This window comes from Sturnira hondurensis, unplaced genomic scaffold (assembly GCF_014824575.4).
Source record: "Sturnira hondurensis isolate 20B ecotype Veracruz unplaced genomic scaffold, ASM1482457v3 Scaffold0001872, whole genome shotgun sequence".
Classification (NCBI taxonomy): Eukaryota; Metazoa; Chordata; class Mammalia; order Chiroptera; family Phyllostomidae; genus Sturnira; species Sturnira hondurensis.
Window position 1 is genome coordinate 8,145,145 of NW_028074503.1, and position 24,041 is coordinate 8,169,185.

The 24,041-nt window shown below is 35.8% G+C and overlaps 2 pseudogenes; one reads left to right on the plus strand and one right to left on the minus strand.

The window, feature by feature from the left end:
• The window catches only part of LOC118980107 (40S ribosomal protein S7-like), a 67,689-nt pseudogene that overhangs the window by 20,219 nt on the left and 23,429 nt on the right, over nucleotides 1-24,041 (plus strand).
• On the minus strand, nucleotides 22,078-22,179 carry LOC118980589 (uncharacterized; annotated as a pseudogene).

Here is a 24,041-nt window from a genome sequence, read left to right on the forward strand (position 1 = left end):
TTAGATTGTTGTACATTTAGATACACTCTGCATTCAGAAAAAGTCCCTTCTCCTCCTGCAGGATTTTAAAGGGGGAATGCAGTATTTTCCATTTTCCATTTACCTTTAGAGCTTCACATAAAAATATCAGTTAAAAAAAACTTGCACTTGTCACTGATCGGTTTGTTTAATAAACTTTTAGAATAGTGTTTACAGAAAAAGTGTGAAGCTAGAACAGAAGGTTCTCATATATCCCACCTCCAATGTCCTCTATTATTAACATCTTACATTACTATGGTGCATTTGTCACAATTAATGAACCAGTCAATTATTTTTAACTAAAGCCCACACTTTACACTGATTTTACTTTTTAGCGAATGTTCTCTTTTCTATTCCAGTTATTATCCAAGATAAACATTGTTTTATATGAGAGAGCATACATTTCAGTGCAAAGAGATTTCTTGTGAGGTAGGCATGAGTTCATGGATGTAATAGTGCAGCCTGATGAAGGTCACATTGAATGAATGCTCGATCCACCATTGTCCTGAGCAGTTGTCAGCGAAATGGGCCTATGCACTCTTGAGTAGTTTGCAAGAAAGCTAATAGAGAGAAAGGAGACTACATTAGGACTGTTGAAAATTGTATTTTTACATATTTTAATTTTTGTGTATTTTGTAATAGCATAATACATGAATATATTTTGATATAATTAGCGTATAACTAACTTAATACATAAAAACAAGGTTCTAGCACAAGCACTTAGGCTGCTATGGATACATAATAAAAATACGTGGGGACCTCCATACCTCAGAAAAAAAGAGATATGTGCTATTTGAGACAAAATAATTTGGATTATATAACTTCAAATACTTATTAAGCATATGACTTTGGGCAAATATTTAATTAAGTTTGAATTTTCAGATCAGTGAGTGGGATGCTACAAACCAAAAGAGATAATTAAAAGAGAAAACATAAGTTAAAAAAGATAATTACAAGAGACAGTACCTGACAACCTCATAATTTCTGTCATTTTTGTTAATTTCATAAATTGGAGACACTAATGAAGTCAAGTGTCAGGGTCATTACTGAGTTGCATCTGACATATCTAACTCTTTGAAAGGAGATCTCAGTTACTTAGATCAACAAAAATATCCAAGGTCATACAAACTAATTTAATTACATTAGCACATTTATGGTTAACAGTAGTCAGTTGAAACGTAACTGCCTGTTATGGTGATACAAAAGTAATCAGTATATAGCAAAAAATGTTATTTTTGTGTCTGGAAGAGGACTTTGGTGGTTACAAAAGATGAAAATTGGAGGCCTTCCATTTTTCTGCATATCAACAGTTGTCCTTAAAATTTATCAAATTATATATATATATATTATGAAATTACAGTAAAGTTCCTAAAATGTTCTGATTTTAAGACTTTTTGTTATTTGAGAAATATGAGAAATCTATATTTTGCCTATTATTTTTTCAAATACTTTTGATTTTAGCATACTTCATAGGACCTAAAAGTGCTCAAATTACAAAAACATTATTAACCTGAGCCTAAAATTATTCAAATATTGATATTCATGAATATTGGTATGAATTTCTCTATATACTTTTCATTACAATCACACATATAGGAGTATACTTCCATAGTGTCAACACTGAAAAATACATTTTATATTTTTAATTTATTGTTGTTCAGTTACAATTGTTCTGTTTTCCCCACTGCTCGACCCTACCCTGTCTCCCATCCCACTCCCACAGCAAATCCCTCCCTGCTGTCTGTGCCCATGAGTCCTCTATTTGTGTTTGATTCCTTACCCCACCCCTTCTTTCCCCCGTTATCCCCCTCCCCCTGCCCATCTGGTCACTATCAGTTTGTTCTTTATTTCCATATCTCTGCTTCTATTTTTCTCATTTTTTTCCAATTTTTTTATTTAATTATTTTTCAAGTACAGTTTTCTGTCTATTACTCCCATCCTATCCCACCCCCCATCCTCCCCCCTCCCTCCCATTTCCACCCTTCTCAGTTGTTGTCCATGTATCCTTTATATAGGTTCCTCTAAATCCCTCCCTTATTTCCCCTGAAATTCCCTCCCCTCTCCCCTCTGGTCACTGTCAGCCTGTTCTCTATTTCAGTAACTTTGGTTATATTTTGCTTGCTTGTTTGTTTTGTTGTTTAGCTTCCTGTTAAAGGTGAGATCATATGCTATTTGTCCTTCAACACCTGGCTTGTTTCACTCAGCATAATGCTTTCCAGTTGATTAGGTTCCACTTATAGGTAAGATCACATGGTATTTGCGACTGCTTGGCTTATTTCACTTAGCATAATGCTTTACAGTTCCATCCCTGCTTGTCACCAGGGCAGGAGCTCCTTCTTTCTTTGTGCTTGGTAGCATCCCATTGTGTAAATGTGCCACAGTTTTTTGATCAGCTCATTTACTGATAGACAATTAGAGAGTCTGAGCAGTTGGCTATTGTAAATTATGCTGCTATGAATACAGGGGTGTACAGGTACTTTCGAGTTAGTGTTTAAGGACTCTTAGGGAATAATCTCAGCAGTGGAATTGCTGGGTGAAAAGGCAATTCCATTTTTAGTTTTATGAGGAAATTTCATACTGTTTTCCATAGTGGCTGCACCAGTCTGTATTCCCATCAACAATGCACTAAGGTTCCCTTTTCTCCTCAATCTCATCAGCACTTGTTGCTTGCTGATTTGCTTATGATGGTCATTTTGACCAGTGTGAACTGGTATCTCACTGTGGTAGTAATTTGCATCTCTCTGATGAGTAGTGATGTTGAGCATTTTTTCATATATCTATGGGCTCTCTGTATGTCCTCCTTGCAGAAGTAACTGTTGAGGTCTTTTGCTCATTGTTTAATTGGATTGCTTATCTCTTGGTGGGGAGTTGTGTGAGTTCTTTATATATTTTAGGGATCAAACCCTTGTCCAAGGTATCATTGGCAAACATGTTTTTCTATATGGTTGGTTCTTTTTCCATGTTGTTGATGTTTTTTTTACCCATGCAGAAGCTTTTCAATTTGATGTATTCCCTTTTATTTATTCTTTCTTTTACATCCCCTGCTCTAGGGGATATATCAGTAAAAATATTCCTGTTTGGAATATTTGAAATTTCCTGCCTATGTTCTCCTCTAAGACTTTTATGGTACCACAACTTATATTTAAGTCTTTTGTCTATCTTGAGTTTATTTTGGTGTATGGTGTAATTTGATGGTTGAGTTTCATTTTTTTTGCACGGAGCTGCGCAGATGTCCCAACACCATTTGCCAAAGAGGCTAATTTTACTCCATTTTATACTTCTGCCCCCTTTGTTGAATATTAACTGAGCATATGGACACGGGTTTATTTCTGGGCTCTCTTTTCTGTTCCACTGGTCTGTGTGTCTGTTCTTATGTCATTATCATATCAAGCATTTTCTTGGATCACAACGGATTGAAACTAGAAACCAAACTCAAGAAAAAAACTCAAAACCAGTCAAATATATGAAAACAGAATAACATGTTATTAAACAATAAATGGGTAAACAATGAGGTCAAGGAAGGAATCAAAAAAGCTTCTGGAAACAAATGAAAATGAACACACAACAACCTAAAACCTATGGGCGCAGAGAAAGCAGTCCTGGGAGGGAAGTTCATAGCATTAGAGGCCTACCCAAAGATGAGAAAAAAATCTCAAATAAACAACTCTACATCTAAAAGAACAGGAAGAGCAACAACAAATGAAGCCCAGAGTGAATAGGAGGAAATAATCAAGTTCAGAGCAGAATTAAATGATATAGAGACTACAAGAATGACCCAAAGGATCAATATATCCAGAATCTGGTTCTTTGAAAAGATAAACAAAATTGACAAGCCTTTAAGCAGACTCATCAAGAAAGAAAGATGACCCATATAAATAAAATCAAGAACAAAAGAGGCATGATTACGACTGATCTCACAGAAATACAAAGACTTGTAAGAAATTACTATGAGCACCTCTATGCCAAGAAATTTGAAAACCTGGAAGAAAGAGACAAATTCCTAGAAACATAATCCTCCAAAACTGAGTCAAGAAGAAGCAGAAAGCCTGAATAAACTGGCATCAGCTAGTGCAATTGAAGCAATAATAAAAAAAAACTTGTGGCACACCACAGCCCTGAATCATATTTATTAATGAAAATGTAATTTGTGCTATTCACGGATATCTGTTAAGTAAATACATCAGTGAACTTTCTAAACCGACTCTCCATGCTCCTATGGTTTCTGTGATACTGAGATTAAAGTTGCACTCTTTAGGAGCAGTTTCTCTATTTCATGGCATATTTAATTTGGTGTGTTATATGGAATATGAAGCAAGCTTTTCAGATAACAAGATGTCTACTTCTGATCAGGATAGAGCAGAAGGGACTATATCTACCTTCTTGCCCCAAACAACTAAAACACAACGAAACAAAAATAGAACAATATGAGGAACGGAGGTTCTCAAGATAATGGAAATAGGTAACTTAAGAAAATAATGCCTAAGATTTAGGAAACAAAAAAGTTTAGATGTACAGTTGCTCCAGCCTATTGGCTAATGTAACATTCAAAGATGTAACTCCAAGAGGGGGATCTCAGGGGAATCTCAGGGGTGCCCCTGAGTTGGGGAGTCTGGTGAGGGCAGGGCAGCTTGGATTCACAAGAGAGAGCATACAAGAGGCAAAGTTTTGCAGCCAGGAAGAAAAAGAAAAGAACAAGTACAAAAGACTTTTGCCAGGTAATTTTTCCATGTTTAAAACATGATAAAAAGAACCACTGGAGCCCTGGCTGATGTGGCTTGCAAACCAGGGGATCACCGGTTCTATTTCCCGTCAGAGCACATGCCTGGGTTGTGGGCCAGGTCCTCAGTAGGGGGTGCTAGAGGGGCAACCACACTTTGGTGTTTCTCTCCCTTTCTCCCTTCCTTTCCCTCTGTCTGAAAGTAAATACATACAATGTTTAAAAAAACCTACTGGAAAGTGTCTAGTGTGGCAAGGCAGAGTGCAGTGTCCTTTCAGAGCACACAGGTGCATAGGAAATGGCTTCTGCTCTCCAGCTTTCAATAGAACAACTGTCCTCAACTGTCCTCAGTAAGACAACCAAGGTGGGACCCACACATATCTTTGGTTCAGGTCATTGCATGCATTTTGTGTGTGTGCATTCTTCCTTCTTTTCTTCCTCCTTCCTTCATTCTTTTCTCCCCTCTGTCTGCCCTCCTTCTCTTCCTTCCTCTTCCTTTTCCTCTTCCTTTTCTCTGGACAGAAACAGTCAATGGGGAGGAACTTAAAAGAATATGAATATCACTAAACAGGATAATCAAAGGCTGTTATTCAAGCATAAAGAGAGCTCAGCAGAAGCAAGAATGGGAAAGGAGTAGGGTTGACCTGAGCAAAGCATTGCAGACAGAATAGAACACATGCACTCTGCTACAGTGAATGTTACAGTTTCATTGGAGCAGATGTGTCAGGAAGATAATTTCCATTAGAACTGAGAAAAGAAGCATCACATCCTTAAAAGGCTTAAGCTATAGGTTAGATCTCCCTCCTGAATGCCTTACCCATTTTTCCAGTTAACTTCTGGAAATCTTTATGGGATGGTTTATTTCAAATTCATGATATTGAAAAGACAAAGGGTAGCTAGCAAAAAATTTTGAAAATTGTGTTATCCAGTGACTGAGGGACACAAGAAAGGTAGTAGCTTTATTTCTAGAAAGTGCTATTTAAAATTGAGAAGCCCCATGACCTCTTCTTTCCCTAAAATAAGGAAATGTGTGCTCTTCATTGGGAAAGGGGTTAAAGGTTAGAAGCTTCAGGAAACAGCCAGTTGCTGGTGTAGATCATGATGGATGGTCTCAGAAAGAATTAGAGAAAAGTTTAATTAAAACAGCGGGGATGAGAGGCTGGTGGTCATGTAACCCCCTGGTAAACAGGAATGAAGGTAAGGACTGTTGTTTATGGGTGGGAGAGAGGATGTCTGGGAAAAGCTGGTGCAGTGCTGTGTGGTGGGGGCAGAGGGTGAGGGGTCGATTCACTGAGGAGACGGGAAAAGAAAACATTTAAGTACCGTGGACCACAACATGGGATCCTTAATGTGCTATTTTGATTAGAGAAATATTAAAATGCTTTAACAATTAGCAATAAGGAAAAAGTGCAATTATTATGGTGTATTTTTTAACAACGTTTATGTAGCATAAAATTAACTTTGAAAGTGATACCTTTGGAAAAACTCATTAGGGAAAAACGAAATGGAATATATGTAAAGTAAACTAAAAATCAGCAAAGTTGGGTTACTTCTATTCATTGTAGTTGTTTAAATTCATTATTTGTTTGACCAAGGTGAAGCTTATAGTAATTTTTAACTTAATATTTTGAAAGTAAGGACACAGTTGGAAAGGAACTGCAATCTTTCAAATCACATTTATTATGGTAATTTTATATGAACACTTCACATTGTGCTGATGAGATAATTAAATACATTATATTTTACTAACAACTCCATATGTAACTAGGTATTTAATATAACATATTTAATATAAGTAAAAGTATGATCCTATGGATAATTTAAAAGAAACCCATTTTGACAACCTTTGCATGACTTGTTCTTTTGTTCATTAATTAGTATTCTGTGAGTTATTTTTAGACACACGGTATCTCCTTTGCCCTTCAGAATTAAAGATAGAAATGTTTCCGTCTTGCTGGGGTGCCTTTTAGATACAACAAGCATTTTAAAAGTTAGATAGGCTATAATCCATTCTATGATTGAGGTTCTGGCAAAGATCTTCACATTCCTTTTATGTTGTCTCAGGGCTAGATTTGGTGTCCGTTAATTCCCTTCAGCTCTGCACTCCTGTGCTCTCAGGGCATTTGTAATTCCACCCTTTTAGATTCCTGTTTTCAATTCATCTACCATCACTACCACCATCAAGTTATGCCTTGTCCCATTACTTAGAGTAGCCTTTAGTTTTGCACGATGACAATTGTATAACATCTTCTCTCCTATGTCTTTCATGAAACAATACTTTGTTAGCTGTTTTTAACCTCCTCTTCCTGAAAACGATCTATCAAATGCTGATATTTGCTAGGCTTTCTGGTCTCAGGCCTCTTCTTGTGCCATCGTTTTCCTAGTTGTCCATTTCTTTCCTGTATTTCCAGCCCCACCTCTGCTCTTAATGGCCATGAGTTTTGCAGGGAGCTGTCGCTCTCTCCTTAGCTCCACACCACGCTGCAAACTACAGTACTTACTAAGAATCATTCTGAGGTCTTCAGTAGGCCTTTTTAATCCAACATGCCCATCGCTGAATCACGTGTCTTCATTCACAACTCCTTTGATTGTTCCTTCCCCTTCTCTGCCTGCCCCGTCAGATAGATATCCAATACCAGGGACGGCAGTAATAAATAAACTAAACATAGCACATGCCTTTGGGGGGTAACAATCAAGTGGAATAAAATGATACTTTTTTTTCCAATTTTTTTTATTTAATTATTTTTCAAGTACAGTTTTCTGTCTAAAAATGATACTTTTTTAACAGATCGATGTGGTGGTTAGATGAGGAAGAAGAATGCCATAAAGTCCAAGTGAAAAGATAAGCTACTGTAATAACAGTATGATGGTGTGCATTCTCTGTCAGTTTAGCAGGAGCATGTAGTTACAGACAACTCTTTGTTAAAATGCCATCAGAATCACATCTTTCCAGCATGTCACTGGTAGTCTTTCCCTTCTCCTCACCCCTACCTCCTCACCTCAAGGTATTAGACAAAGGTGTCAAGTCAGGGTTTTATTCGACTTCTTCCTAGCACGCTCTACAAGTTAGGAAGGACCTACAGTTGGTTGAAAAGGCTCCCCAAACTTACAGAAAATCAGTTAAAAGTCCTAAAGCTAGAGTGTTCAGGAAAATCAATCTAACTATGAGCATTTCCCAGCAAACTCTACATCAGTACCAAGTGAATGAGAAATCCTTGGTTGTTTATGTGTCTGACTGAGACAGTTTTTAGCTGAATGGCGTTTTTGCACAGCAAAGGTAGGCAGTACTATATGGCTGCATTGAAATTTTTTTTTGGTGATTTACGTAATTAGGACAAATTTTTGGAACACTAAACTTTGAAAGCATTCTGTTAATTCTGCCAAATTCATTAGCCCCCAGGCTTTATGTAAAAATCAGGTGGAAATGGCTTTATACCTGCAAGTAAAGGTCAAGCCACATTCCTCTTCCAGTAAGGGACTCACTTTGTGGACTGTGCTGAGAAGAGAATGGTGTGACAGCTAAGCCTTTGGGGACCTCAGGTGGCCTAAGACCCAGAGACAAGGACTTTCTCTCCTCTGTTTCTGTCCCTTTTTTTGCTCTCTCTCGCTCATTATTTGCTAGGATAATGAAGCTACACACTAAATGAAAACATTCACTAATCTTTACATGTGTCTTAACATTTGATTAGGCTTGCAATCAGTTCACTTCTAAGCATTTCAATGTTAATGTGCTTTAAAGCAAGCAAGATTGTTCCTAATAAAGTAAATGTGCCATCAATTTGATACCTCAAGAAAAGTGGTGTAATAATGTAAATCCTGAGGCATTTCATTGACTATTGCCATATAGTCTCTATCATTGGGTATGTTATGATTAGTCCTGGGAAAAAATAAGTTTAAAATTTTAGTTTATATTTTAACTTTAATTTTTTCAAAAAGGTAAGATTCGTAGTAAGTCTACATTTAACATTGCCTATAGGTTCTGTGAATTTAAGGGACACGATGTGTAACAAAAATTAATTTTGTGAGAATCTGATATAAACAAGGGGTGGGTAACAAAACAACTTTGTTCAAGGAGCTGCTATACTGAATGAGAAGGCCCATAAAATGTCTCGAGGCTTTCTGTCCAAATGGGAGACATCATAAAAAGATTCAGCAAGAATTCAGTGGTTTGCAGTCCTCTCTGTTGCAGGTTATTCTCTCTCCAGACATAGCAACCATTTCGAAGCTGTCGTAAATTCTCCCTTCCATCCCCACCTGTGTGTGTATACACAAATAATATATAGTATGTGTTACGTGTTTCCAAGTTACAAAGATATTATAATGAACATATTTCTCTTCAACAGTGTTATTGAGATTTACTCCTATTGACATATGTTAGCTCTAGTGTGTTATTTTCTTTATTTTTATTAAAATTTTAGTTTTATAGTTTATAAATATACCATCACTTCTTTATCCATTTTCCCATATGTGGGCAAGGGAGTTGTTTACAGTTCTGTGCAAACACTGTTAACACAAACAGCCTTGTGCATGTCCCCTCCTGCACATATGATCACATCGTCCAGAAGGCGTGTCTGGAGAAGTGCAATTGCCATGTGCACTTGTGCAATTGCCACCTGCACTTGCACTTATAGTGGTTTTTGCTCTTTGATTTTGCAGGTAATGTTTTTCAGGCCTCCCAGTCCAGAAATATCTTAATGCTTGGTTTCCCTGGCTACCCTAAATATGTTTTTGTTCTTTCTTCTTTTGTTTGTTTTTAATATAGCTCTGTTTTGTTTTCATTACTAGTTCAGTTCCTTGTTTTATTTTCTTTACTAGTATATGTCTGATATATTTTTCACCCTTTTGCTTTCAACATTGCTGTCATTATGTTTGAATGTGACATTTATAAAAAGCATAATGTGGATTACTAAAAATTTAATTTGAGAATTCGTTTAAGTAATTCACTTAATTCACCTTTGTCATGGTTACTGATATTTTTGGAATTTATTCTACCATTTTTTTCTGTTTGTTAGTTTGAGGTATATTTCATTTATTTTTAAATTTAGTTTTTCAGTTACAGTTGACATACAATATCATAGTATTTTTGGGTGCACAAGATAGTGATTAAACATTTATATATCTCCTGAAATGATTATTCCGATAATCCTAGTACTTACCTGACACCATACAAAATTATCACATTATTGACTATATTTCTATGCTGTACTTCACTTCCCTGTGACTATACTATAACTGGCACTTTGTACTTCTTAATCCCTTTCATTTTGTTTACCCATCTCTCAAGTCTAATTCTATGATTTTATTTTGTTTTCTGTTTATGATGAACTTTGTTGCTATTTCTTAGCCTTTATTTTCTTCTGTTGAACTTATCAATTTGTATTTATTTCTTTTTTTCCTTTATACTAAGAGTCTACCTAATTTATTTCTATTTTTTACTAAGTATAATTTTCTAACCTACATAACTGAATGCAATCTAAAGTTTACCAGTATTTCTACATTTCTTCAAAGAATGTATGATTAGATCTTAGGACATTTTAGCTCTAATTATACCCCTCGCATGTCCCATGATAGTCTCATCTTGCATTTTAGATCCATGTTTCAAATGCTCCTCAATTAGTTGTGAATTTTCATAACTGTCTTTCTATTTTTTGTGTAATATTCTTGTTTTGCATTTAATTTCCTTTTTTTGCAAAATTTTGCATTTACTTGTTATGTGACTGAATTTATGATTGGAAAGTACATAGGCTTTTTCTTCTTTTTTCCCCTAACGAACATTTATAGAGTATTGGGTTCTACATTGACAGTTGAAGCCATTGGCCTCTTTTTTGTTTTTAGGAAGAATTCTCTTGATAACATTGTTTTTTCTTTGAAGTTATTGTGGTTCTGTTACTCTTTAGATTTTACTCTTTGCAATACTGTTTGTAATAGTTTCACTACAATGTTTTTAGTTCTCACTTTATATTTATTTACTTATTTAATTGAACTCATAGTTTTCTAATATTTATGATTTTCAATATTTCTAAAAAGTTCTCTGTATTTTTCTCCTTAAATAGTTTTCCTTTCTATTTCTTTCTCTTCCTCTTCTATGAACTTTGTATTGAATCTATTTAGTAATTTCTCATGTTAGTTTCCCTACCTTAATTGATGTTTAATATTTTTCATGTGTTTCTTTCTGCTGATATATGGTTATTTTTTTCAGCTCTATCTTTTATCCATTGAGTGTTTAATTATAATGCTATTTTTCATTTCCACAAGTTCTTTTTGTTTTTTTCTAAACTTGCTTTTTATCACCCTTGTTTTTATTTTTTCAACTTCTTTTATATCATTGGTCACTTTCAATATATGTATTTGTAATTTTTTACAGAATTACTCATATGTGAAATTGCTAGGAATCTTAATCTACATTTTATTATGCATGCTGCCTCTTCTCTGATGTTTCTCTTATGTGATATTAACTTTTTTCCTTTGAGCTAATTTTTAGGTCACTTCATTTTTTTAAGGTATAGAATGATTTTGCTTTTTCTTTCTTTCTTTTTTTCTTTTATTCTTGTGGACACCCTAGAGTTTTCATCACCTGGGGCGTGATTAAAAATGTGAGTGATCACTTTCGAATTTTATTTTTTCATGACCCTTGTAAATTGGAACCTACTCCTATGTCTGACAAAAGCTTAGCTTTTAAAATTTTCTTCCCCGACCTGAATTCTGGGACAGAGAAAAATTCCTAGAGATAGTGAAACAAATTATTTATTTGGTTTGTTATTTTAGGGGTGGAATATCTTTCCCAGCTCTCAGCTTTAAGTGTGTCCGCCATGCTCTGATAAAAGTTCACATGGCCTCTTCCCCCTATTGGGAACCCCAAATTCTTAAAGAGTCTTAACCCTACCTTTAAGTCTAGAATGATCTTTATAAAGGACTGTAATCATTTTACTACACGGATCTACACCTGCATTTAAACTGTTTCAATCAGCTTTTACTCCTCAGATAGAGCTAAACATTTTCAGATTTATGAGCCTTTCCCAGCTCTTGCTACTACTTAGTCCTTCTTTTTGGTATCTTTTTATTTTCACATCATGCTTTATACTCTAGCTATGCTTGATTTCTTGTACTTTCTTGAATATGCCATGTTCTTTCTTGCTTCTGGGACTTTAAAATAAAAGTAGTTTCTACTTCTCAGATCATTCCCTTCTCCATCCCTTCCTTGGATAACTCTGAACTCTATCACTAGCATTCTTCCTTTAAAAATTTTTATTGATGTATTTATTTTATATTCTCCTTAATAATGCCACTTCTTCTATCATGGAGTTTTCATAACACATGTGCTTATTTATCTTAAAACTTACCATCTATTAATGCAGTGTCTGATTTAGCCATCTGTCTTCCTTGCTTAATTGTATTCTCCGCAAGGGCAGGAGAAATATCTGTCATGTTCACTGGTGTGTACCCAGTGCTTAGAAAACTTTCTATACATAGTAAATATTCAATTACATTTGTTTTATGAAACAAATAAAATTCACACATTGAGAAAATAAATGAATAATGGCTTTATTTTTTGGTCTTCTTTTTGCTTGTCACATCATAAACACTCTTGAAGCTAATTAAGCTTGCAATTAAGTAAACCCCTAATCTAATTTTATACACAATTGTTCGACTTATCCTTTATAAGAAATATTTTGAAGAAATCCCTGTGTATTCTCATGGTTAATTTCTGTACATGTAGGAATATATTATCTATAGCTTTCTGGCACTTATTCTTCTCTCAGCAATTTGACTAAAATTATTAGTTAATTAATGGTTAAACGGTTTGATATAACATAAATTCTCTAGAATCCTTTAAACCATACAATCAGTCTTGTTCTTTGGCCCAACTTTGGACTAATTCTATATGTCCAGTTCCTACCAAGGCACTTAGTTTGATCTTAGCAATGGAGAAGCTAAAACCATATTAATATTTCATTGTGTCAAATTTAATCTTTGGTGAGAATCTATGACTATGAGCAGGAGAAGTGGACCCCCTTACTGGGAAAAACTGAGATAAATAAGTCGTGAGGAGAGTGAAAGCCACTCTGAGTGGGATGTGTGAGGAGGTGGATACTGGGTACATGATACCCAGCTGGTATGAGTGTATCAGCTGCAGGAAAACTCTGAAATGAAATAACAGAAGTAGTCTCCCCGCTGCCTTACCAGTGGGGCTCTGCAGATGAGTTGTCAAGAGCATTTGACCTGAGGTTTTAGGAGGAAAGAAAGCAAATAAATACCAATGTACATCCCCTTACATTTGTTAGAGAGTGAGGTAGTGGTAGTCTTGCTTAATTATTTTACAATATATACTAAGATATAAATGTTCATTCTGTAGATAGAAAATATTAAAAATACGTATTTTATATTTAGATTCTCAGTGACAGACTATTTCAGAGAGGGGAAATATTTTTCTTTACATTTTCCTGAACCCTCTAGTTTACATCCATATGAAAAGTCATACCCCATACCCTACTGAATTCATTCTATGTGTATATTATATATATACATACCTTCTGATTTTTTAACTATAAAATTAAACAACTCCCCCCCAAAAAACCTTGTGGTTGAATCTTGTCCTAAAAAACTGGAATTTTAAACAGCAGTGGGCTGATAAATTGTTTATTCCTCAAATCTGTTCAGAATAAATATGTTCTTGACTTTAGGACTTAAAATTCTACTCAGCTATAACCTTGTGTTATAAAACATGAAGTAGCAATTAATTGGGATTTAGTAGTGCTCTTTTGTCCCCACACACTACTAGCAAGCTGTCAAGATATAAAAATACCATATTTTGATAATGGACTGATGCCCAGTGCTTCAATTTCCTTGCAATCTGGAGTAGTTCGCTAGGAAAACAGACCTCTGGATATAGGGACATCTTTCGTTTAGAAAGCTGATACGCCTTCTTCCCATTCTCCAAAACCACTTGTTAGGATGAAAAAAAGGTATTTACTCTGCAGAAATTCTCTGATCACAAAGTCCAGACTCATCTGTTATAGGAAATGCATTGATTTTTTTTACACACAATAGCCTACATTTTATGTTGTCTTTTTTATTTACTCTGTAGAGAGTATCAGAATAAATCTCATGTGCTTTTTGTATTGTATGTATCCATCTGTTTTCTAAACATTGCCCCTATGGGAACTGCTTTTAATTTAGTAAACAAGTATAATTATATTGTAAGCTTACAAGTAAAAGGGGTCGTAATATTATAGCAAATCAACATTGGATTAATTTGAGCAATGGAACTTGTATAGCCTTGTCAGGCCAACCCTAAAATGTGGACGTGATGCGTGTGTGCACGTGTGTGTGTAAGTGCAAACACTATTAAAATTAAAGCGAGTTAGTATCTTCTTTCCCTATTTAATCTAATTCCCAATTCCACTGGGAATTCCAATTAGTATAAGACACCAGAGCTTGGAGGAGAATAGTTTGGAATATTTCTGGAATTGATGATTGGGTGTGTCCTGCATATGAATGTTTTGCTTTAGAGAATCCTCTCATTAATTCCATCGCTACTTGAGTGATTTCAGGGAGCTCACACTGGTAACACATGGTATGATTATGGCTACCGCAGTATTTTCAAGAGTGATATCAAAGTCCGTTAGAAGAAGATCTGGCCATTTTGTAAGTAATTTTCCTAAAAACCCTTGAGGTTTGATACAGAAGACTTACAGTTGACTGGGGCAGGAAAAACGGCCTCATGATCATGAGTATGCTGATGTTTACAAGCACATACCCTGGGGCTGGGTCTCTTGGGATCCTATTTTAGATCAACTACATGCTAGCTTCGCATCGTTGTGCTATTACTTACGTTTGTTGTCTTTCAGTTACTTCTTTTGTAAAATGAAAATATCGGGTGTCTAACTCATTGTTACTGTAAATATTAATTTATAGTTACACATGCAGACTTTGGCAAAGAATAAAAGGTTTGACTCTAAAGAAGACATTGTTAGTTTTTGTTATTGTTAAATCACACTGTTACAATGACAAGCTTCTTTCAGAAATTCCCCACACTATATTTTCATTGAACTTCATATAACCACTATTTTGCAGTGGTTGAAGTACTTCAGATCCGTGAATGTGAAATAACAGCACAATATTTTCATTTTTATATAGATTCTACTTTTCAGACCTTTTAAACCTTTTTGAGCCATATGATTTTTATCTATCAGCTTTATTATTCATTATAAATTTATTCTTATTTCTCTGTAATGAGATGAGACCGAAGTAGTAAGTTTCTAGTGCCTGGTTACATTCTAGATTACTTCTTTACTAACATTTGGGCAAATTCTTTTGTTATAGTTCTACTTTACAGAAAAGTCTGACGTGTAGTGTTCCTCATTGGATTAAAAGCTAACATTTGCAAAGTAAAAGATTAAATAAAATTCCCTCTGATTCTTTATCAGGGAGCCTGAAGTTCTATATTGATTTTGTTTCCTGGCCGGTGATGATAAATTGATCCAGGGGCTGTCTGTGGGGCAACATCTTTGCACGTATTCAGCTCTGCTGAGAACAGCGCTGCTCTGGAGACCCTGAGAGCTACGGTCTCCGACTTGGGGATTTTCATTCCCTGTCACCTCAAATGGCATTTTAGAAGCTTTCATCATAAGTCTGTGCCACTGAACAAATAATGGACCACTGTGCTAATCACTCAAACATACAGTTTCACTGCTTGTGTGACAGGCCCTGCTGTTGGGTCCTAGAGATTATGGGGAGGTTTGAACGTATCTCTCATAAAATGGGGGAGGCATGAGGCTGCTGCTGAATTGGTACTGTGCGTGCATGTTGAGACTGGCAGTTAAGTGAAGGGACAACATCAGAACAAGAGCTCATAGGACTGCAATGGCATTTTTATAAACAAGAAAAGCATAACCCACTTATCCCCAGCAGTTCGCACTTTTGGAAAAGACTTCCACAGGGTATCTACTACAGGTTCCACCCTTTGGTTCTTCAGAATCACGTGTGTAGTGAGACAATATTTCCATGAAAGCATGAAGGGTTTTCCTTCGCTGCTATACCCCTGGCCTCAAACGGGTGGGAAAGAATCAGGACTTTGCATCATCAGGATTTGTCTCCCATCAAGCAATACGGGTATGTTTATTCATTGTTTAAACTGCCTTGCAGACGTTTAGTGGCTTATATTGCTGGAGCCATCTGCATCAGGATCCTCTTGACTGGGAGGATTAAAAGGTACATTTTAAAGCATATAAGGCAAGTTATATTGACCACATCTTCTGGCAATTATAAAAGGGATTGGGGTGCAGTAGAGGCTCCCCAAAATCATTAGATGTCTTTCAGAGCCACATATTCCTATGACCTCCCTTTTCTTACGATGCAACAGAGCTATTGCTAGTCACATTTCCATAACTCAGTCTGCCTCATTACAGGCATACTCCCATGATGTCAGTCTCCTAATTAAATGTTTGAGATAAATGTACTGCCCAAGGGAAAAAGATTGTGAAGACATAAATTAAAGTGTTTCTTGGTAACTTTATATGGTATTATGTGTTATCCTTTTTCATTTGAGCCTTGTATAGTTAACGTAAAGACCGTTTTCGGATGCTATAACAATTGGCTCCCCGTTGTCCATCTTCTCTTTGGGTAAGATGAGTTTTACTTTGGAATTAGAATCTGGCAGCAGCCCTGGCTGGTGTAGCTCAGTGGATTGAGCACAGGCCTGCTAACTAAACAACCTCAGTTCGATTCCCAGTCAGGGCACATGCCTGGGTTGTGGGACAGTTCTCAGTGGGGGATGCACGAGAGGCAACCATACATTGATGTTTCTCTCCCTCTCCTTCCCTTCCCTTCTAAAGATAAATAAATACAAACTTAAAAAAAGAATCTGTTCTATCAATATTAACCTCTCTCTAAATCTTTGTCCTTTAACTTTATAAATAATTCCTTAATGTAATTTCAACATACCACCAGAGAATTACCTAAGAATTGACACAGCCAGAACTCTTTCTACAATCTGGAATGTACCTATTACTATGTAATTATTCAATAAATGTTGTGTAATGCTATTTGGAACAAGGGGTGATCTCCTTTCGTTGCACAAAGTTATCATAAAGGTTTTAAAAATGAAAGTAAAAAGTTAGTATGAGTGAAAGGTAATTTCAAAGTAAACATAAGGTCATTAGACATTCTTTTCCTAGACATCCTCCTCAAAGCTTCACCTGACAAAATTATTCAAACACCCACGGGACTGGGAAATGGTACAGATGCTCCTTGACACATGATGAGGTTATGTCCTGATAAATTTATCACAAGTTGAAAATATCAGAAATCAAAAACTGCATTTAATAAGCCTAACTTTCTGAGCATCACAGCTTGGCCAGCCTGACTGAAATGCGCTCAGAACACTTGCGTCAGCCCATGGTCTACCTGGGTTTGTCTTGATACTGCTATCCAGCAACACAAAGGAGTACCACACTGCATATTGCTAGCCCAGTAAAAGATAAAAATTCAAAACCTGAAGTACAATTTCTCTCAACGTATATTGCTTTTGCACCACTGTAAAGTCTAAAAATGATGTGTCAAACCATTGTAAATTGGAGACCACCTATAATTAAATGTTGAATGTAATATGTAATCTCGGTGTGTCCTATTCCTTAGAGATTTAGGTTACTTCAGTGTTTGTAGCTCTTAAACTGTTTTTTTTTCATTTGTAAAAGAATTAAATAAGTAGAAAGAGCACATGGAAAATTACAAAGCATGCATTCAGTTACATATGGAAGGAGTCAGGGGACAAACTACCTGGCTTTGGATTCTTGTGTCGACTGTTCATTCCTTAAGTATTCTAGGAGAGTTACTTTAGCTCTTTTTGTCATATTTTCTTATATAGTTATAGTAAAATGCCACTTACAATATCATGGAATCACAAGAGAAGTTGACTTAATTAACTTAAAAAATTTAGAATATCACAAATACTCAATCAAAATAGGTATCTTTAATGACTTGTTAATTTTAAAGCATTATAAAGAAACAACATGCTTTTAACATTGGAGTCCAAATTTAAAGCCTGTACTCTGCATCTTGATTAAATATAGCATTTTATATATTATAGTATGTCTGCCTCTTTTTTAGTGAGTATTTAATCAAATGGGAATTAATAGTTGAATTAATTTTAATAATATGAACAATAGCTATTCATAAGGATGTTTTTGCAAAGTCAGGGAAATAAGCATATTTTGAATAAAATTGACTAGGTAAAAAGTATTGTTATGTTTAAATAATACATTTCATAGAATTTTTAGTTTGATTTTCAAACAGTTGTTCTGTTTCATTTTGGTTTGGTTTCAGTAGATAGTAAATTTATTTTATATTTTAAATATAATCAAGTTATAATCTTAGGTAATCTTTTTAAAAGAAATATTTAAATGGTACATTTGTATCTTTGATAAAAAGGAGTCATAAAAATTAAAAATTGTTTGGAAGCCTGAAAGATAAAATACAACATTGTATAACGTCATTGAACTAATGAATCAAAATTTAAGTGCTTATCAAGTGCCTTTCATGGTATAAATAAACAATGAACTACCCACAGTTCTTGATATGATCTTAAACTGTACTATTCCATCCTGATCAGTATTTCTTATTAATAAATTACTCAGTTGTCTCATGAACCAACTAAATTAGAAGTAAATAGTTTCATTCTTTTTGAACTCTAAAGTGTCTCTTTGAGAAAAGATGTTGAGTAGAAAACCTTTTGAAAGGCAAACAATTCTTGTATTCCTCCCTCTCCTACTTTAAAAGCGTCCTAGCTGTGCCATTTTATATGTGTCAAGCAGTGTGTGCTTCCCATTTCCATTTTCTTCAACGACTAATGCTCTCTTGAAGCAACGCTGTTCAGTGGGAGCCAAGTGTCAGTTTTTTCTCCAGATGGCAAGCTGCCAGTCTGCAGAACATTGTCAAAAGTCACTAAGAGAATTAATTTCACTGCAAAACCAAAGATTGTCATTTCATGCACATCTTGTGTACATGATCAGCTCACAATAGCTGAAGTAGCCACACGCACAAAAAAAGAGACAGATAAAGAGACAGAGAGAGATGAGAGAGAGAGAGAGAGATGAGAGAGACAAGAAGGGAGGGAGGGAAACAGAGAGAGATGCTGTTTTAACGAGTTTAGCTCATTTTCTAGGCTAAAAACAGTCACGTATTTCATTTTGGGAACATAAAGTTTTTAAGCACTATTGCCAGCTTATGGGAACTTCTCTCCTAATAGTTGGGGTAAAATTCTCAATTTACCCTAATTAAAGTACTCATTTCGGGGAATGAGCTTCCCCCCTTTATATTTAAACTAAACATTTTTAAAAAGTTAAATCACTTTAAACGCTCTTTAAATTGCATTCTTTCTATTAGAATTGTTAACTCTTTTTGCCTGAGGAGAAAAGCCTCAATGTATGAATATAATATCAGAGTGGTGTAAGAAATGGTTTTTAAATAATAAATATTGTGGCTATGACAAGAGTTTGTATTTAAATAAGTGTTATGAGGTCTACCAATTGGGATTGCTGAATGAGAAAAATGTTACTTTTCAACAGCCATGCAAATTAAAACCTGAAGCATGAGGGAGCTGCATGATCTAAATGATTATTTCAGGAGTTGGAGAGATATATCTACAGGTAGAAAGTTTAAATGCAGAGGATTTCAGCAAAGTGCAACATCGAGACTATGAAACCAAGACTGGAATTGCAGTTCAAGTCCACTGGTCACCAAGGGTACTGGGCAGCCTCTCTGAGTTAAATCTGTTTAAAAAAAAGCAGTTTGGTTTGGTTAAAGCAGTCTTAAATGTCTCCCTTTTCTCAGGGGATATTATTTGGTTAAACTATAAGTCAAATACTGTTCTTAGCAAGGGTTACTCTGTAATAGCTTTGTTAAAACAATTCATCTTCTTTTTATCATGCACACTAATATTTTTTTCTGTAGGAGACATTTAGAAATGCAATATTTTCTGATGGCTCAATTTCTAAATTTAAGCATTGAGCATTCCTAGAGTTTGGGTACATAGAATAAGCACAGCATGGGAATGCTCACACTATGATTACTGTTGTCCTTAGTTGTTTTTTGTTTTTTTTTAACACCTTCAAAAGTCTTTACTCAAGTAATTAATGAGTTTTATTCATCTAAGGATTAAGGGAATAATTGGAAAGAAGTTATTTTAGTTCGCAATTAAAAGTGAAACTGTATTTGTAATAATGGGCAATGACAGAAATAAGATTATTTTTACATAGCCTAAAGCTAGACTATATTTTAAAACATATTCTAAATATTTTTAATATGATAATGTATTAATATGTTGTTATAGTACCTTCTAGTATGATAAAATTTGGGTTACAATTTTCAACCTACTTTAAATTATTATGGTATCTCAACTTTTTTTTTTATTCTCACCCAACTACATTTTTTCATGCTTTTAGAGAGAGAAGAAGAGGGTGGAAAGAGAGAGAGAGAGAGAGAGAGAGAGAGAAACATCGGTTTAACAGAAAAACATTGATAGGTTGCTCCCCACCCAGTCTCCCCAGGCAGGTTTTGAACCTGCAACCCAGGCATGCGCCCTGATGGAAATTGAACCTGCAGACTTTCAGACTTGGGATGGTGTTCCGAGCAACTGGGCCACACTGGACTGGGCTAATATCTCAGCTTTTAATATGAAATAAAAGCTCTTTGGCAGAACAAACAAACAAACAAAAACACTGCGAAATTGTTCTGAATTTTAAAAACTTTAAAAAAGTATCTATTTTGGTAATTTTCCCATCCTTTCATGAAAGAGAAATGTATGATGTTAGTTTAGGTGCTATAAAATTCAAAGAAAAGCAGTCATTTATCCAGTTTTTCATATGCTTAAAGTCTCACAAAGACAATGTAGTAGTACTTGGCATCCATAACTATATACCCTCATCATACAGAACCAGATAGATGCATTTTAAACAATATGAATAAAAATAATTAATTTTACATGTGAGTATAGAATCTTTAGATGTGGAATCTCTGGTCAGTAATCAGTGCACAAGTTTTTAGGGAAAAGAACTGACAACTATTTTTCCAATAAGACAATTGGAGAAGAATTGACATTTGTTATGAATTTGAAAGATGAACGTGGATAACTTTACATTATATGTTAGGAATCTACAGCTCACCTATGCTAAGTAGCTTTTCTGGCATTGAAGGGTCCAGGATCCTGGACCTAGCACCGAGGCTCACTACACTACTTCCCAGGGAGGCCGGACTGCCTGCCGTCGGGAGGATTTGAAATCGCCCAATTTTTCCTTGCTTCCGTCTCGTATTGCGAGCACATCAGTGCTTGCGGGAAGTGAGAATTTTTTTAAAAGTGTTTGGTTTGTTGAGGGGGAAAGCCTAAGAAAAAGGCCCGAGGTAAGAATTTATATAGGAATAGAGTATTAAACTGAAGAGTAACTGAGAGAGTGAGAGGCTGGTGATGGAGATTTTATGAGACTGCCGGACACTGACTCCAACAGCTTTCTCCCTGTCTTACAGCAGTGTCCAGGTTTCCACAGTCCCGCTTGGTGCCAGTGGGAAAAACAGCACGGCTTCCAGAAAGCCAGGCTTCTACAAGACTTTCACACACTTTGAAATTAACCTAATATCAAGTGCTTCATGTGTTATTAATATAATAATCAGTGTTCACTGTAACAGGAACTGGGCTCAGCATCCCTTCTCAGCCCAACGTGAATTCTATTTTTACTCTTTCAAAAGGAAAGGAACAAAGACTTGAGGCGTTGAAACTTTCTGAAATCGAACTGCTATTGAGTGTTGGGCCTGGGACCTCAACCCTGTATGCTCTGCATAAATTAGTTTTATCAGTTATAATACCAGAAAAAGGGAAAATTATCCTCCTCTAAATCTGCAAAATATGTTGGATCCAGGGAACTTACTTGGTTTCTTTACTAAACTTCTTGAGATTTTAATTTGCTATACGTATTAAACTCCCAAAGAGGTGAAAGAACAGGGTATGTTGCATTTTGTAAATTTTTTTTATCACTTAGCACTTTTTCAAAAGTAAAAAAAAGTGTAATTTATTTGTTTGTTTCTTTTCTTAGATTTTTTTCTATTTACTTTTTATCTTCTCCACACTTCTCAGCCTTCTATGCCATAGCTGGCCCCAAGACATTCTCTACTATGGTAAAAAATATACAAAGTAATTGAGAAAATTTTCTTCAAAAATAGATTTATATAGCATTGTGATATTTTGGTTGCTATAGCTTTTATTTTGAATCTGCCTTTTTCTCTGACAACTGAAAAAGCCTAATTCTATTTTTGGACATTTCCTAATAAAATTTTCTTTACCTATTAGCTGCAATCATGGGTCACTTTAGAATTTTTAAAATATATATATATATATATATATATATATATATATATATATTTCACACTTGATCTTAGCCAAAAGGCCGAGAAGCGATAAAAAAATATATATATTTCAATTATTTTCATTTAAAGTGAGTGCTTCTTGATGGTAGAAATGATATTTCATTCATATTGATATTTCTTTCTATAAATGATAGAATCTTAATAAATATTTTCTGACTATGACTTCTTTTTATTCCCTCCCTGATTCAGCATCCTTATCAACACTTATGTGTAGACTATGTTTATATAAATCCCTTTCATAATTTAGATTATTTATTAGGTGTTCAGGTATCAGGTTTCAGTTTTCTAAAGATCTTCTCAAGGAAGATTTCCCAATGGTCCCAGTTTTTATATACTTCTTCAGTCAGTAAAGAATCTTGGGTTTATTTTCTCAGCAAAGTATATTTCATCAACTATATATTTTTTTCTGATTGTAACAGATAACAATTTGAGATATCACAGCATCTGCTCACACTAGGAAATCTAAGGGAGTGGAGATTACAGTTATCCAGTTTGAATATGACAGGCCTTTGTGCTGGGAATAGAAAGGAAAACTCAGCTTCACGCAGTGTTGTGAATAGAGTGGTGTGGCCACACAGGTTATAAGCACAGAAGGAGACAACAGAGCCCACAACATTTGTTCCGGGTGTTTTTCTGGTCATTCCATGCATTCTGTGATGGTTCTTGTTAGTTTCTATTGCAGAGTTTCCCTGCTTCAGGTTGACTTCATCTTTTAACCTGTAGCCTTCTAACAACTTCCATATTTTTATACTGACTAGCCTTGAATTGACATATCTAACCTGTCACCTGCACTGGGTCATCTTTCTTCCAGTCCCTGAGAAATTATTTCTTTTTCCACTGTTCTCTAACCCTATCCCACACCGAGTTTTTCCTTAAGATCCCTAGGAGTCAAAGATGTAATAGATCTCATCACATTGATTCTAAGAATGATCAATGATGGCTTTCTTCATTTACTGTTTTGTGCTAAACTGACTAAATTTTCACTCTAATCTTTCTTGGTTGTAGAACGATCTGCCTGGTTCTAGGAATTGTAATTTTCTACCCCCTGTGGCTAAGGATGAACGCGTGACCTCTGGAATGTGAGCCACAGGAGACAAAGCTTCTCTCTGGTAGCAAATGCTGCCTCAGTTTCCTCCTTGCCCCCAAAGCATGGTTGGAAGTCCTTGACCAATAAGACCCCTCAGAGAGGGGCAACCTAGGCCAGACATGATCACTTGGGAGGCCATCATGGAAGGACTTGGGGGGGCCTGCAACAGAGCAATGGACTCCCGCCCCCCGGGCTCTGACAAAGCCCAAGTCCCCACGTGCTCTGGGAGAAGCGCTTCCTGGCTCTAATCCCCTTAAACCTTAATACCTGATGGGGAGGGGTGCAGCTCCTTGCCTTGCTAGAGCAAGGAGAAAAATCTGGCATCCCAAAGAATTCCTGATAAACCTGTGAAATCTGCTCTGCTAAGAGTGCTTTCATTCATATGTTAAGGATTCGAGCAGGAAACTTTAAAACTTTCTGCCTGACAGACTCTGACTCAGACTATCTACTGTTTGATCCTTGCTGCCCTGTATTCCTGTGTATTACAACCCAATAAAAGCCTTTGGAGGAGGGGGCTCAATGCCTTTATCCCCTGAGAAACTGGCCACCTCTTCTCCCCAAGCAGATCACATCATGTCTCAGTCATGTTTACTCTCACCCATGGCACACAAGGGGGCTTGCGAGGAAAGTTGCCCCCACATTTCTCTAAAATGCTATGCTTAGTCTTTAAACTTGTATAGTGCCTGGATAGTATCTCACCACTTTGTCTCTCCCGGTGGTTCCCGCCATGAGAATCAAGAGGCAAGAGGTGGCCATACACTAAAAACCACTCAATGCTAGCTCCAAAATCTGCATCTTTTGAGAACA